Below are 15,802 nucleotides of genomic sequence, written 5' to 3'. Positions count from 1 at the left end.
ATTTCTGAATGCAGGGTTTGTTTTGGAGTCGTTCTGCAAAAATGCTCAGTCTGTAAACTTTTTGTCCCGTTTAGGGATGTGGGGGGGAGTCAAAATATTGGATTTGACTGTGAAATGGCGACTCTGTTTTCCCAACAGCTCTAGTAAATCAGAATCCCTCCACTGGGATTTCTTATTAAAATATCGTAGTCATTTCCGGTTTGATGTCCGTTTACGTACTGGACAGTATCTTGTCTGATTTCTAGGAAAACGCCCTGCTTTACTGTATTTTTTTTCTTTTAAAGATTAAAAGGGATCTTGCTCATGTGGAAAGGAAATTCTGAAGGACACCCTGATTCAGCCAGGTAATTAAGCATACATCTAACTTGAGGCATGTGGATAGCCGCACTGAAATCAATGCTGAATTGGGGTATCAGAATATAGATATAACCTCTTATCTGAATACACATGAAAAAGATGGTGTTTTTAGCCAGGGTTCTCGCTCTCTTTATTAGACCATCACAAAAATTGTCTGTGGGTTTGTATTTAGTCAAGTAACCGATCATAAATCCTAACTTCCATTATAGGATATTACACTTAAAGTACTATAGATTCTACACAACACCCATCCCACAGCTTTTTTTCAGCTTTGCCTGTGGAAGTAGCGCTCTCTTGTGGAATAAAATAGAAATTCATGCTCTGTATTGCCGAGACCTACACAGCAAGTTAACCTGTCTACAACTCTAGAGGGGTATTTGTTACATCTAATAGATTTTCGAAGACACCAGATTACTTCCTTGAGACTTGCAGCACATGTGTGATGTATAATTTAAGTGACAAATCTATACATGATTTTTACGGCCACAGAAGTTTTATGCATTACAATCAAGGATGAATAAATTAAGAAATCAAGCTGTGCATGGCATGAATTTTATAAAACATCAGACTGAATATTTCTGTGGGCAGTAGGGGCTGGATTTTCAAAAAAGCTCAGCATCCAGTAACTCCCACTGTTTCCAAAGAGAGTTTCTGCTTTTTGAATAGCTGGCTACTTATTTAGATGCTGAGCTCTTCAGGAAAATGGTTTGAGTAGGACCTGTTCTGTGGGTGTAAATCAGCAGTGCTTCCAGGGCCGCCCAGAGGATTCAGGGGGCCTGGGGTCTTCGGCAGCGGGGGTTCTTCCGCTCCGGGTCTTTGGGGCACTTCGCCGAAGACATGGAGCGGAAGGACCTCCCGCTGCCGAAAACTCTCGTGGGGGCCCCTGCAGGGCCCGGGGCCTGGGGCAAATTTCCCCACTTGACCCCCCCCACTCTGGGCAGCCCTGAGTGCTTCACTGAAGTCCATGGACCAATCCAAAGTTGGTGTAACTTGACTTAACTCTAGTGATGTCCCTGGAGTGATGCTGAGGATCTGGCCCTATATTTGGACAATACCACAAAAAATTGGCTTGGATAATAATAGCCAAACTACATTTGGCAGGAGAATAAAGCAGAGAAAAATGGCTCCAGGCTGTTATATGTAACCAAGAGCAGTATGGTATGAGTTCGATCTAGAATGAGCATTAGGAAACCCAATGTACAATACAGCAGCCCCGGATATCAGGGTTATGGTTCAGGGTCAAATAAATGAAGATTATGGGCCCAATCCTCCTGTCAGGCACTTCCCTGTCAAAATTCCAATTGACATCACAGACCTTGCATCCAGTCCCAGTTGCGGCTGCCCCTCTCTGTTACACAAAAGGGTGTGAGTCCATGGGAAATGTGCAGGGGAAAGCCATCACACAGCTGGCCTGGTCCTCAGGCTTGCTGTTTCTGCTGCGTAGCCATCTAAACTCCTGGGACTCTTCTGCATTGCTCAAAGGGGAAGAGAAGTATAGAGGTGACTGTAAAGAAAACGGGAGGTGCTTGTCTTATGCACCGCCCAGCAGGAGTCATCTTTGTAGGGCTCCAGAGGAAAAGGAAGGGACACATTTATGGCACAATCTTATCAATACACTCGAGGGAGCGTGTTGTAATGCAGTATTTCCCAAAGTTTTCAGATCATAGAATCATAGAATACCAGGGTTGGAAGGGACCTCAGGTGGTCATCTAGTCCAACCCCTGCTCAAAGCAAGACCAATCCCCAACTCCAACTGGAATAAAGGCGACCCCAAAGTCAAAATTTTTCATGACACCCACCTTACATTTACCATCAGAGGAAAAAATCCTCTGATAACACCGGTAAGCCTGTACAATTTATTGGTGTGTGTTTTGGGAGGTTGATAGTAAGGGTCAGAGTGTGCTGGGAGTGGGGGAATGAGATTTTCTTTCCCTTAAATCATAATACATTTTTCTACACCCTACCGACCCTAGAATTCAGAAGATCTGGGTTCTACCCCAGCTCTTATACCAAGCTGCTGTGTGACCTGGGGCAAATCACTTCACTTCTCTTTCCCCTCCCATATTTTGACTTGTCTGTTTAGATTGTAGAAGTTGTTTCTTACTAAATGTTTGTAGAATGGGACTCTGATCTCCAGTGGTGAGTCTCTGTGCTACCATAATAAAACCACTGAATTTTCTTTGTTTAGTCTTTATGGATAGTGCAACCGTATGATATATCCAACCCTTAAGTTTAACAATATTTGTGTTTAAAATATTAAAATAATTAAAGGAAATTTAAAGAAAAGACCTGATCTTTATACTGGTTAAAGAGGTGAAATATTCTTAGAATTACTTTTTTTTTCTTTCCTACAAATAGCCAATGTGTTAACTTGATGAACAGGAGAGAAATGAAGATGTCAGTGGTTTCTCGCTAGTTTTTTTTTAAATGGCCTTTAGATCTAGTTGCACTTTTTTGAAATCTGAAAATGACCTTAGCTTTGATATTGCTGATAGTGGATCTCAGGTTTTGTGATGGAGACATTGGCTGAAGACACCTTCATTCCGAAAACATAAATACATTTTAGAAGCTGTCAGCAGTTGTGAAAAAAATACACATAATTATTCATGAATGTATGTGACATCAGCATTCATTCCAGCTGTTCTCACTGTGATCTGTTTATGAGCTTTCTTTGCAAAACATCAAAACGTTTCCCTTAGAAGGCAAACATGAGATGGCATGATCAGCATGTCTTTATTAGTAGCACAAAAACTTCCACTTGGTCCACCTACCTCTCCAAATGGGTGAGGTTCGCAAGCTGGGTGCAACAGCATCACACATCCCCCATGCATTCTGGGATACAGGAAGTCCTGGAGGAGGTCTTATACCTGGATTGCTCCGGCCTGTCACTGAGCTCCCGCTAGGTACACCTGGAAGCCAGCTAGTGGCGGATATTGTCGGGGTCCAGGGATGCAATTGCACCAAGGTAAATCTGGCCCAGGTGTGCACTCATACAACAAGTATCCATGAGTTCACATCTTAGATTTCTTCCTGAAGTGGTGTCAGAATTACATACCAATGAACTCATCCACTTCCCTGTGTTCTTTCCCAAGCCTCATGCTGGAAGGGCAGAAGAAAGGCTGCTCACGCTGGATGTGTGCAGAGCCATACTGTTCTATCTGGATAGAACACAGTCTTTCCAGAAAGCACCCAGACTCTTTCTGGTTCATGTGGAGAGAGTCAAAGGATAAGCTATGTCTACACAGAGAATATCAAACTGGATTGCCCAGTGCATCCGGTTGTGTTACTGGCTAGGAGGCATACATCTTCCTGGTTGAGTATGTGTTTACTCTAGCAATATGCAGTCTGCCTCTGTGGCTTCTCCATGAACCTGCCTGTTCAGGATATTTGCAGAGCAATGACCCAGTTGTCCATACACACGTTAAAGAAACTGCAGCACAGATGCAGGCAGCCTGGGACAATGCAAGATTTGGAAGATCCGTATTACAAACCATATTCACAGGTACTCCTCACACCTGCCCACTGCGAGTCACCAGCTGTGGAATAAGCACACGGACTGGCACATGAAGAAGAAGATACTTACCTGTACAGTAACTGGCGTTCTTTGAGAGGTGTAGTCTGTGCACCTGGTTCACACCCCAAGCCACCATCCCTCTTACTTTGGTGTCCTGATGGCATGGGATCTCGTGTATGATGGGGTGTGATGGGGTATGATGGGGTGACTACCTTATCCACTTGCAAAGCTTGGGAGGAAGGGAAAGGTGAATGAGCTTCCCCCGCAGATACTGCTGATTTAGAAGATACTTAGAGGTATGTGCACTGGACATGCATTCACCAACCATGGAATATATATACGGACTGTATATCTCAAAGACATTCAGTCACTCTACAGGTAAGTTACCTCTTTTTAAGGATGGGATTTAAAAAAAACCACTAATGTCTACGCTATGAAATCAGGTCGATTTTATAGAAGTCGATTTTTAGGAAGCGATTTTATACAGTCGATTGTGTGTGTCCCCACTAAGCTCATTAAGTTGGCGGAGTGCGTCCACAGTACCGAGGCTAGCGTCGGCTTTCGGAGCGGTGCACTGTGGGGAGCTATCCCACAGTTCCCGCAGTCCCCGCTGCCCACTGGAATTCTGGGTTGAGCTCCCAATGCCTGATGGGGCAAAAACATTGTCGTGGGTGGTACTGGGTACATGTCGTCAGTCGCCCCACCTCCCTCCGTCCGTGAAAGCAACAGCAGACAACCATTTTGCGCCCTATTTCCTGGATTGCCCGCGCAGACGCCATAGCACGGCAAACATGGAGCCTGCTCAGATCACCGCTGCCATTGTGAGCATTGTAAACACCTCGCCCATTATCCTGCAGTATGTGCAGAACCTGCGAAAGCAGGCAAGGAGGTGACGGCAGCGCGATCACAATAGTGATGAGGACATGGACACAGACTTCTCTCAAAGCACGGACCCAGCAGCTGTTCAATGCGAGAAGCCGCTGGGGATGGCATCGCAGTGATCAGAGGAGAGCCAAGCAGGCTCTAAAGCCTGCAGTAGGGGGCAGGAATCCCAATTTCCAATCTCAGGGGCTGCAGAAAGAGTTGTCTTTCCTGACTAGGTCTCAAAGAGCTGGACATTGTTATAGCAAGTCCTAGACCAAGGATTCACCAGGGGAAGGTTGAGAGCCCTCCACTCCTGGGGAAGTTCCCACTCCTTTTTCCCCTCTGTCCCCTTCCCCCACTTTCTTAACTTCCCTTCTCCCCATCTCTTACTCTCTGTAAGAATCATACAAGGACCATGGTTAAAAAGTGAAAGGAAAAGTCAGCGAAACCAATATTCCCATTGTTATTGCTGCTTGTTGTGTGCCCCACGATATCTGTGAGAGTAAGGGGGAGACATTTATGGTGGGGTGGGAGGTTGAGGCAAATCGCCTGGCGGCCGATTATGCACAGCCAGACACCAGGGCGGTTAGAAGAGCACAGCTGGGTGCCCTGCGCATCAGAGAAGCTTTGAAAACCAGTTTCATGCCTGGCCAGGCTACGGTGTGAAAGTTCTGTTTGTTTCTCCTTGATGAAAACCCGCCCCCTTGGTTGACCCTACTTCCCTGTAAGCCAACCGCTCTCCCCCCTTCGATCACCACTTTCAGAGGCAATAAAGTCATTATTGTTTCAAAATCATGCATTCTTTATTAATTCATCACACAAATAGGGGGAAAACACGCAAGGTAGCCCTGGAGGGGTGGGTGAGGAGGGAAGCACCGAGTGAGGTAGTGGATGAGGGGAGGAGGGAAGGACAAGGCCCCACTACAGTTCAAAACTTATTGCATGCCAACCTTCTGTTGCTTGAGCAATCCTCTGGGGTGGAGTGGCTGGGTGTCCATAGCCTCCCTCCCCACATTCTTGGGCTTCTGGGTGAGGAGGCTATGGAACTTGGGGAGGAGGGCAGGTGGTTATACAGGGGCTGCAGCGGTGGTCTATGCTCCTGCTGCCTTTCCTGCAGCTCCACCAGACACCTGAGCATGTCAGTTTGCTCCCCCATTAGCCTCAGCATTGTATCCTGCCTCCTCTCACTGCGCTCCTGCCTCCTCTCATCGCGCTCATTTAACGCAGGGGTTGGCAACCTGCGGCACACGTGCCGATTTTTGTTCCGTTCACCCAGGCCGGCAGCGGGCTGAGCGCAGCCGGTGGCTGGAACCCCAGACCGGCAGCAGGCTCAGCGGCTCAGCCCGTTGTCGGTCTGAGGTTCCAGCCGCCGGCTCCTGCCAGCCGGGGTCCTGGCCGCTGGCCCCGCTCAGCCCAGCCTGGGGTTCCGTCCATGCCCTTGGAGATTTTGGCATATATACTGGCATTTCGTCTTTTGGAACGGAGTTCTGCCTGAACGAATTCTTCTCCCTATACAGCGAACAGATCCAGTACCTCCTGTTCCGTCCATGCTGATGAGCTCGCCACACTGGCCAAACAGGAAATGAAATTCAAAAGTTCCCGGGGCTTTTCCTGACTACCTGGCTAGTGCATCTGAGTTGAAAGTGTTGTCCAGAGCGGTCACAATGGAGCATTCTGGGATAGCTTCCGGAGGCCAATACCGTCAAATTGCGTCCACAGTACCTCAAATCTGGAACAGCGATGTCGATTTTAGCGCTACTCACCTTGCCGAGCTGGAGTACAGAAACCGGTTTTAAGAGCCCTTTAAGTCGACAAAACTGGGTTGGTTGTGTGGACGGATTTAGTTTTAATTCGACCCAACACGGCTAAATTCGACATAATCACATACTGTAGACCAGGCTCCGGAATTAAGTGCCTAATTCCTATAGAAGGTCAATGGGAGTTGGGTGCTTAACTCCTTTGAGCAATAAAGACAAGATTTTCCAAAGTGATTAGTGGTTTTTGGGTGCAACAGAACGACCAACTTGACATCTTATGGGGGCCCAGTCTTCAGGAAGAGCTGAGCACCTGACCTCTCAAAATCAGGCCCCTTTAAAAAATTATAAATGGGGCACCCCAAATCACTTCAGAAAATTGTGGCTTAAGGGGCCGATCCAAAGTCCACTGAAGTCAATGGAAAGACTTCCATTCAAGGGACTTTGGATCGGACCCTAAGATCTACCCCTAAACGCAACAAAGTTTTCTTTCTTTTCAGACGGTAAGAAACAGCTGAAATGAAATGAAAGGGGGAGAACAGCAGAGAGAGATTCACATTTAAATAAAGCCCATTTTGCAGATGCTAGGGTTAAGGTGCATAGCAATCAGTGCAGCTGCCATGTTTTGCTCTAATTGTCATCCCTGTTGTTCTTTTATATTCAGCCCACATGCTATAAGAAGAAATGAAGAGACAATTTCATATCCGCTAATGATTATGTTGATGTTATTAATTTAGACTAAGGATAATAATAAGATAGTGTGCATGAAGAAAGAATTCATTATGAAATTAATTGCTCTGATTAGGGGCAACACATGAGATAAGGTTTACATAGCATTTAAGAAACAATTAGTTTTGATGGCTATTCGGCAGCTTAAGACATGGAAATCTGGAGTGTGAGTTTTACATTTCTCCCCCACCTCCATTCATATGCTAAGTCCTCTGGTAAACATCGCTTGTGCAAAAGAAAATTGAAATCAGTGGATTGCAGCAAAGCTGGGTAATGAGGTATTATTGATACAGCCTGTAGATGTTCCAATTATTCCTGCCTTCGGTTTGGAAATGATTTCACAGCAACACTAAAAAAATGGTTTGACAAAGTCAGTCTGAATCTTTCAGTTGTTGTTGTTGTCTTTTTCCCTAATAGACATGGAAAGGGCTTGATTATAGTTATCTTTCTGAATATACTCTTGCTCTTTCTTTAGGTTTTCATTCTCTCGAGTGCTCTCTGGTAGAATGGCACCCTCAGTTTGTGGCACACCTGTTTCCAATTCATCGGCCATAACTGAAACGGAACACGGTTTTGTGTCCCTGGATCTTACTTGGCTTTGTTCTTGTTCCCCCTAAATTCTTAATGAGGAAGCCCGGGAAAAGTGTCTCTCTCCTGCAGGACAGCTAGTGTGCGTCATGGGTGGGCTCGTCACTGGCCTAATTCTGTTCCTAAAGAAGTCAGTGTGAGGTTTTTTTTACCGTGGACTTCAATGGGAGCCCAATTAGGTCAATACTGAGCGCTTTTGAAAAATCCCATCCTAAAACCAGGCTCCTCAGAATAAGGAGAGCTAAGGTGTTCCCAGCGTGTTCTGATTCTACCCTGTGCTGGCGCAGGAAGGGTTAATGGGAGTGAGAGCTCAGTGAAGGTACCTAGCCACACCTGGAAGGTGGGCCAGCCCCTACTGAGGAGCTCCACACTGGGGAGGAGCTGGGGGCTAGAACAAGGAGAGGAAGCTTGGAGCAGAATGGGGCTGCAGGGGAGCCAGGAGTCTCTCTCTGGGACTGGGGGTGAGGGTGGGGGAAAAGAGCACAAGCAGGGGTTTCGCTGGGGCCCAAAAGAGGGATAAAAGGCCAAGCTTGAGGACGGCAGAAGTTTCTATTTTTACACTGGGATTGATGGGGGATTCCAGGGGAGTGCCCTGTGAGTCCTAGCCCTGCAAGAAGGGTGAGTTTAGAGAGGTTGTGGAGAGGCCTGCTGACAGGCTCAGGGAGATACCGTATAGATAGACCTCGCCTGGTAACTGCAGGTTCCCTGCACTGGAACCCAGAGGGTGGTAGGAAACCACCCTCAAGAGAAGGATGATGGAGCCTGTGAGAGAAAGTTCTGAGGACGATGGGGCCAGAATCCTGACGAAAGGACTTTGGATTTTGTTACCCTGGAAGGGGTGAACTTAACATGACCCGGCTGGAGGGCCCAGTTACCGGAAGAGGGATCACTGCAGGGCCAGAGTGACTGTGGGCAGCGGGTGCTAGAGAGGAGAGAGCCTGCTATGCCATGCCCAGCCATCAAGAGGCGCTCTAGCAGTAAGTCCTCCTTTCACAGTCAATCACTGGGATCTTTGCCTGCTCTTGTAAATTGACTCTGAGCATGAAATTTGTGCATGAGATTTGCCTACTTCTGTCCAGCCATCATTATCCATGAGTTTTGTCTGCCACCACCGCCACTTAGTTCATACCTGGAACCAATGGCAGTTAGCCAAGTTCACTAAGCAAAGCGTATTGTTGCTCCTTTTCCTGACACCAGCATTATCCCGCTGCCAAGCAGTCGCTGAATTCTGGGCCCTTGCAGGTTGGCTTCAGAGTGGAGAAGAAATAAATGATGCACTTCAACAACTCCTGGAATGAGATGGTCAAGCACTGTTCAGTGCATTCCCTTTCTTCAGTTATCTCCTCCACTCAACATGCCCCAGGGAGCAAATTTGCCTCAGGAATGACTCTAATCAGAGCCCAAGGCAAAAAGAAAACTCTCCTGCTGCTCACACAGCTCACTCTCCCCTAAAGGTGCCTATTTCATAACCCCAAACTCAGAACACAGTATGTCTTCCTATGAATCAGAACTTGCTCGCACACTAAGGGAAAGTATTTGGAGTATTATCTGTAACAGCACCACCTGGTGCCACCTGTCATAACACTAATATGGGCCTGATCCATAGCTCACCGAATTGAATAGGAATCTTTCCAGTGACTTGAAGGGCCCTTAATGTATTTTCTAGAGTTGCTTATTGCTCTGAGTATGGCTCATTAACTTAAATTCATATAAAATACCAAGCTTTTAAAATCACAGTTTGTTCACTTATATGGACATATCCTTTTACTACCAGGAATAGCTTCTAGAACTAGGATAAGAGAAAATACACAGTGGGAAAAGATATCAACCATAACCAGATTCAAAACAAAGAGCAGGGCCTTGGGCTTCTCAGGCTCCTTGCTCCTGTCCCCCAGAACTCTGGCCGTAGCAGCTTCTGTAGCAGTTTATGGAACAGCCACTTTCAGTTTACTTTCTACTATAAAAAATAACGACACTAAACCTCCCACTGACTGCGCACCCCTGCCAGTAGATCATGTGAGCTGAGTAAACTGCAGGACTGGGGCCAAAATTTGCCATATTGAATATTCCCCAATAGCGAGCCAAATTCTTCTTTTGTTGACTTCAGTGGAAATCTGTGAAGTCAATGGAGTGGCTGTGGAATTTGCATCAGTGGAAGGGAGAGCAGAAGCTGGCTTGCAATTAAATGACCATGGAGCATAATCGTCAGATGCTCCTGGTCCAACACTCAGGAGAAGGTCCTAGAGGAGACATTGCTTGATAGGAACTTAGAAGTGCTGCGCTAATGCAGCACATTGGAGCCGACTCAGAGCAAAGAACATGGCACAGAAGTAATGACCAATAGCAGAGCAGGCTGCGGCTAATTTATGACTACAGTATAATGACAACAACCTTCCCTCCTCCCATTCCCCCCTCCCGCCCCCTGCCATTATATAACAGAAGGCAGCACTGCAGCTGGATATCAAGGTAATAAAAATCACCTGGATGATCAATAGGACTCCCCATCCACTAGGGCTTTGAAGCCTCTGATGTCATGCTTTCTGCTGTAATTAGGCCTTGATGAACTTAAAATATTTAATGACTGTGAAATTGCATGTCTGCAGAGACAATGCACATCTGGAATAACTGCCCGCAATTCAGCTGCCTTCGGAGTCCCACACCCAGGACTTCAAATAGTGTTTTCACAGTGAACCTGAAGCCGGTTCTTTGACATGCTAATGCCCGCCTTGGCTATGCCTGACAGCCAGACTTGATGGTGTAATGACAAACTTCAAAGGGCCGAGGACGCACTTTACAATTACTGGGGCTTTTGCTGGTGTGGAGGAAGTCTAGACTCAGACCAGTACACAGTGAGCTCGGGACCGCCCCATCGCAATCTCACCTTCTCATATTGAGTCAAAGTAGGAAAGAAGAGGGAGAACCAACCCAACAAACCCATAACTGCCTGCTCTTGAGATCAAACGGGAAGGCATGTTCGACGATGCAAATTGTCTGAGTGCAAGAGCAGCTGCTTTGTATATATATTAGAAAAAGACAGCTCTTGGGGCGCAAGGTGGGTGGGAAGATGTGTGAAAACTTAATCAACTCCTCCTGACAATTGGCTTTCTCAGAGCTACAGGATGCAATAAGGAATAACTGGAAGTTTCTTTTGTTTGTTTCCCCCCGCCCCTGAGTCTCCCCCCCCCCCACATTTTCTACTGTTTTGCCAGCAAGGAAATGAAATCTTTTCTCCTTATCAGAAGTAGCTGTCCTGTACCACAACACAGTGACTCAGAAGTGGAGATGAATTCAGATTTGCAAGTTTTCTCCGTAAAGAAGCAGCTAAAACCTCCCAAAAACCCTTGTCTAAAATCAGTGCAGACCTTCCTAAGCACAGATAATGTGAACCTAGACTTTGATTAATAATTCAATATTACGGTGGCACACAAAGGCTACAATTAAGATCAAGGGCCCATTTAGCATGGTGTTGTATAAACACATCGTAAGAGCTTACACTATAAAAGGACAAAGCTGTGTTATTACCCTCATTTTGCAGGTGAAGGTCAGAGATTATGTGATGCGGGCAAGCGGGCTGTGAGAGATAGGGATTAAACACAGATCTTCTGAAGCCAACATCACTGTCATAACCACCAGGCCCTCTCTTCACTGGTACAACTGGTACAAGCTCTGTTTTACCCTCGGCTACACTCCGCCCTGGAGCAGCAACATTGAGAGCTGGCTTGGGCCTATTCCCAGGGCAGAAATGGCCTAAAAGGAGTCTTTTCCCCATTCTCTGCCTCTCTTCCCACATTGCATTGTATTTAACAGGAAAACAACAAATTGCCACTCAGGCACTAGGATATGTGCATCCTTCAGCCTGGATTTCAGGTAGGAACAGAAAGGTTTGCTTTTATTGCTCACAAAGGAGAACATGGAAATGGCCACATTGTGTCAGACCAATGGTCCATCTTGCCCACTATCACCATCTGTGAGTCCAAGACACCCCACAAGTCAGTCTCCTCCTCGCACATGGAAGGTAGTTTGCTCCTGGCCTCCACTTGCCACTTCAACAAGTCTGGCCTTGAGTCAGGGGGCTGGTCAGGGGGCTGGAGCCAGGACAGCTGCATGCTCATCTGCGTCAGGATCCAAGTGAGCCATGTGAGGTGGGATTCATACCTTCTCTGTTCCCTAGTACAGGTGCACAGTCTGACTCATAGTCCAGCCAATAAGTAGTCATTCTTGTATTCAGTTGATTAAGTGTATGTATTGGGCTCGTTAATTTCAATGGAGCTACACTGATTTACACCAGCTGGCCCCTTATGCCTCAAAAGAGTGCCTATGAATAAAAGGTTATATTAGGTAACCCCCCACCCACCCACACACACAAGTGAGCACAGTGCTATCTTCCTTGGGAAGAATTTAATGGGGTGGTTTGTTTGTTTGTTTTTAATCTCAAGGTGACTTACTGCCTGTTTTTCCGTAATGAGATGTGGACGCCTGACTTCAATAGCTTTTATTGGTGGCAAAATACAGTCAGCAATCAATTTTTGTAATTGACTAGAGAATGTAATTTACCCTGTAGTCTGCTTGGAAATGATGCTTTTTATGAGGAAAAGGGGAGGAATGGGAAGGAATAACTGGAAATAGGACTGGAGAAGGCCTTTCATGCACTGTGAAACAAGCTGACTGGAGTGGAGGGCACCAGCCTGTTAGACGTGTGCACTTTGAACTCCCTGTGTGGCGTGAAGCCAGCTAGCACCCCTGGCTCTGGCCTGATTTCATGGCTGCTGAGTTCAACTCACAGATGTATGTGGGAAGCCCTCCCAGGGGCAGCTACATAGAGCATGCATGGCCACTAAAGTGCCACACTGAAGTCCAGGACTGCCCCAACTGGAGAATGGCCTCAGGGAGGCAATTGCAGATGCAATGGCTCCCTATACTCACGGCCTCAGCCAAAGCCCATTGACAGCAGGGTCCATGGGAGGAGGGGGGGTTCCTCTTGGATTGAACGGGTCTGTTATGCCGAAGAGAATGGTCCAGCATTGGAGCTGTTAGGCTGGACAGAAGATGGTACCCATATGAATAAAAACTGCCCAGAAGCTCACAACCCCACACCCTGGCAATCCCCCAGGTACATCACAGGACAGCACAGAGGCCAGGTGGCAAGAAGGGCTACCTGGAGTGGGGACTGAAGTGGGATGTAATGTAAATCTGTTATATCCCTGGTTTTGTTAGCACACTAGGTATTAACAATCAAATAGGCCACCTCTTGACTGATTGATTTCTAGAGGAGAGGGAAGGCGTGGTTCACAGTAGATTGCAGGAGTATCGGAAAGCAGGGAATAAATTTCCCCTGCACATTTAACTAGTGTCAGGTTCACAGTGTTTAAATTGCAGACACCATATTATCGGCACGTCCCATGCTGTGCAGCTTTAACATTGTACCTTTCTCCTGAGTTACTTCTTGCTAATGATGCCACGAATGCATGCAGGTAATGAGCTAGAGTGCGACTTTACACACAGGGGTGAGCAAAGGGGTGCTGTCTCAACTGTTCCATCCCAGCAGTAGCCATGCATCTTAGCACCTCTTGGACACAAAATTCCTCCCTGGCATTGAGGACCAGGATAATAATTTATTACTGCCTCATAACAATACTATCATCCCATAACTCCAGTCGAGCTCCTCCTCTCTGCCTCTGCTGGCTCCTGAGTAGTGCGCTCACTTAACCCATTCCCTACACCTCCCTCAATGCCTTCTCCTAGGAGTAAGTAGATGAATGTCTTGTCTTACTTACTCTTACACCCTTGGACCTCAAGACTGGTGAAAAATTGATATTATTGGTGAAGTGACTGAAATGAAAAATCCCTCCAAACTTAAGTTTGGGTCAACCTAAAATGATTTTTTTTTCTTTTCTTAAAAAAATAAAATGTTTGGGGTTAAATGAAGAACTGGTTTTGTTTGGACCAGAAGCAAGTGTGCTGTGTTGGTCTCATTTTGTGTGTTTGTTTTTTTAATAACAACTAAATAGAGCACAATTTCTAAATAAAATTCAAAATGTTTAGAAAATGTCACAACAAAGTGTTTCTTCCCCCAGTCTCTTCCCCCAGCCCCCCCCCTTTCTTTTTTTTATTTAAACAAATCTGTTAGCTGAATTTGACCCAACTTCATGAATAGTTTTGGCCAACTCACAACTGCTCTTTTTTTTTTTTTTTGGCAAGTAAATTATTGTCCAAATACACCACCCAGCTCTGGTTCTTTCCCGCCCTTGCTCAGGTCCATAGCCTGAGTCAGATCTAGCTCTGTTCTAATTCAGGGCTCAGTTCTGGCATATGTACCTTGAACTACTTGGGGGGGGAGGGGGGTAAGATATTGTACAATATGGGCAAAGGCAGCAGAATCAGGCCTTCCATGTTAATTGAACACGTATTACATGAAGGGCCTGATTCTGCATTCTTAATTCATCCAAAGCTCCCAGTGAAGTCAGTTCCAGCTCCTGATTAGCATCAGTCAAAACCCAGTAACGTTGACACTGTTTCTGCATAGTCAACAACATACAAGTGTACACCGAGTGTTGCAAGGATGTATTTTAAAGCAAACCAAAACTTGACTGAAAAGGCTTAATTAACCTGAAGAGAGTAAAACCACAACAAATTTAATTTTGAAATCTGTGATTAATGCATTTTTCTGTTGTAAATGATGTACCAGTTTAATGCATTCCTAAATTGTGTCTTGACTGTCTTAAATAGCATTCAATTTTTTCTCTGTAAACATACACTTCAAATGTCAGATGAATTTAATATTTCATGAAGGATAATAGACATCTCTAACATCAAGGGGCCTGATTCTCCACTCCCTCCTAGTATATCTTCACCAGATCTTCTGCGGATGTAAGTGGCCATAGCTGCATTCACGTCTATGGAGCTACCCCAATTTACACCAGCTGAGAGCCTGACCCAATGATTTCCAGAGTTACAATGGAATATTTTAGGTTTTGTTTTGAATGTCTTCCTTCACAAAAAAATTAGAGCTGGTCAAAAACTGGAGTTTCCATCCCATTGCAAATTCCCTTATTTCGATATTTGTTCTGGACCTGAATTTTTCACAGAACAGGAATTTCTGAAATGCTCCAGTTCAGAGACATTGCAACATTGCCTCATGCCCAGAGTCTGCTTTGGGTTCCCTAACCAACTACATCTCACAAGGTGTACTTCTTGTAAGATGCCTGTAGTGTCCAAAAACGGGCATTATAGCAGGATGTGGCATAACTTCCTTTATTTTGTATGATGTTTGAAAAGCAAGAGGCTGAGATTATAAGTGAACCTTGAGATTCGAAAACCATTCTAATGCTTCTGGGGTAGCTAGGTTAATCCCTGTTCTGACACCATTGTAAGTGTGAATAGGGCAGTGTCACATAGTTTGTACTTCAACACAGTCACAATTTGGTGATTCTTTGATTTTTCTATTGGTGGAGAAGATACCACACCTTCTGCGTGTTGTCCGAATGCACTTGAGTGCAGTCTGCTGCCTCTAGGGAAGGCAGAATCCTAGGACTTCTTCTATTGGATCTTCAATCAGGTCTTTGTTTGGGACATCACAAGGAGACCACGACTCAAGCCAGCGAGGGCTGGTGTCCTTTCCGTTGGCCTGTAATGTTGACACATGTATCCACAAAGACTTCTTGTAGTGCAAGGAATCAATGTCTTGAGTCCATAGAATTGTTGCAATTTTTGGATAGGTCCTCACTGTTGAGCTGCATACTTTGCAGTGAGGGCCCTATTTGAAGGAAGGTTTGGTCCTGACACAGCCATTATTGCCATTCCTTTTCTGACTGGAAGGTCCTTTAAGGGTATCCCGTTGCTGATTTGATGACATTCATTGTGCTTTCACATGAAGAAGGAGATTGCATGAAGGCTGTCATCTCCTCCCCTGGGGGGTAACAAAGACACACCAATAGAAGCAGTCTTGTGTGGCCACTCTGGGGAGTGGGAGGATAGAAGTCTTCAACATTGTCTTGGT

The sequence above is a fragment of the Lepidochelys kempii genome, chromosome 4, assembly GCF_965140265.1.
Source record: "Lepidochelys kempii isolate rLepKem1 chromosome 4, rLepKem1.hap2, whole genome shotgun sequence".
Taxonomy (NCBI): domain Eukaryota; kingdom Metazoa; phylum Chordata; order Testudines; family Cheloniidae; genus Lepidochelys; species Lepidochelys kempii.
Note: the sequence above shows the minus strand (reverse complement) of the source record.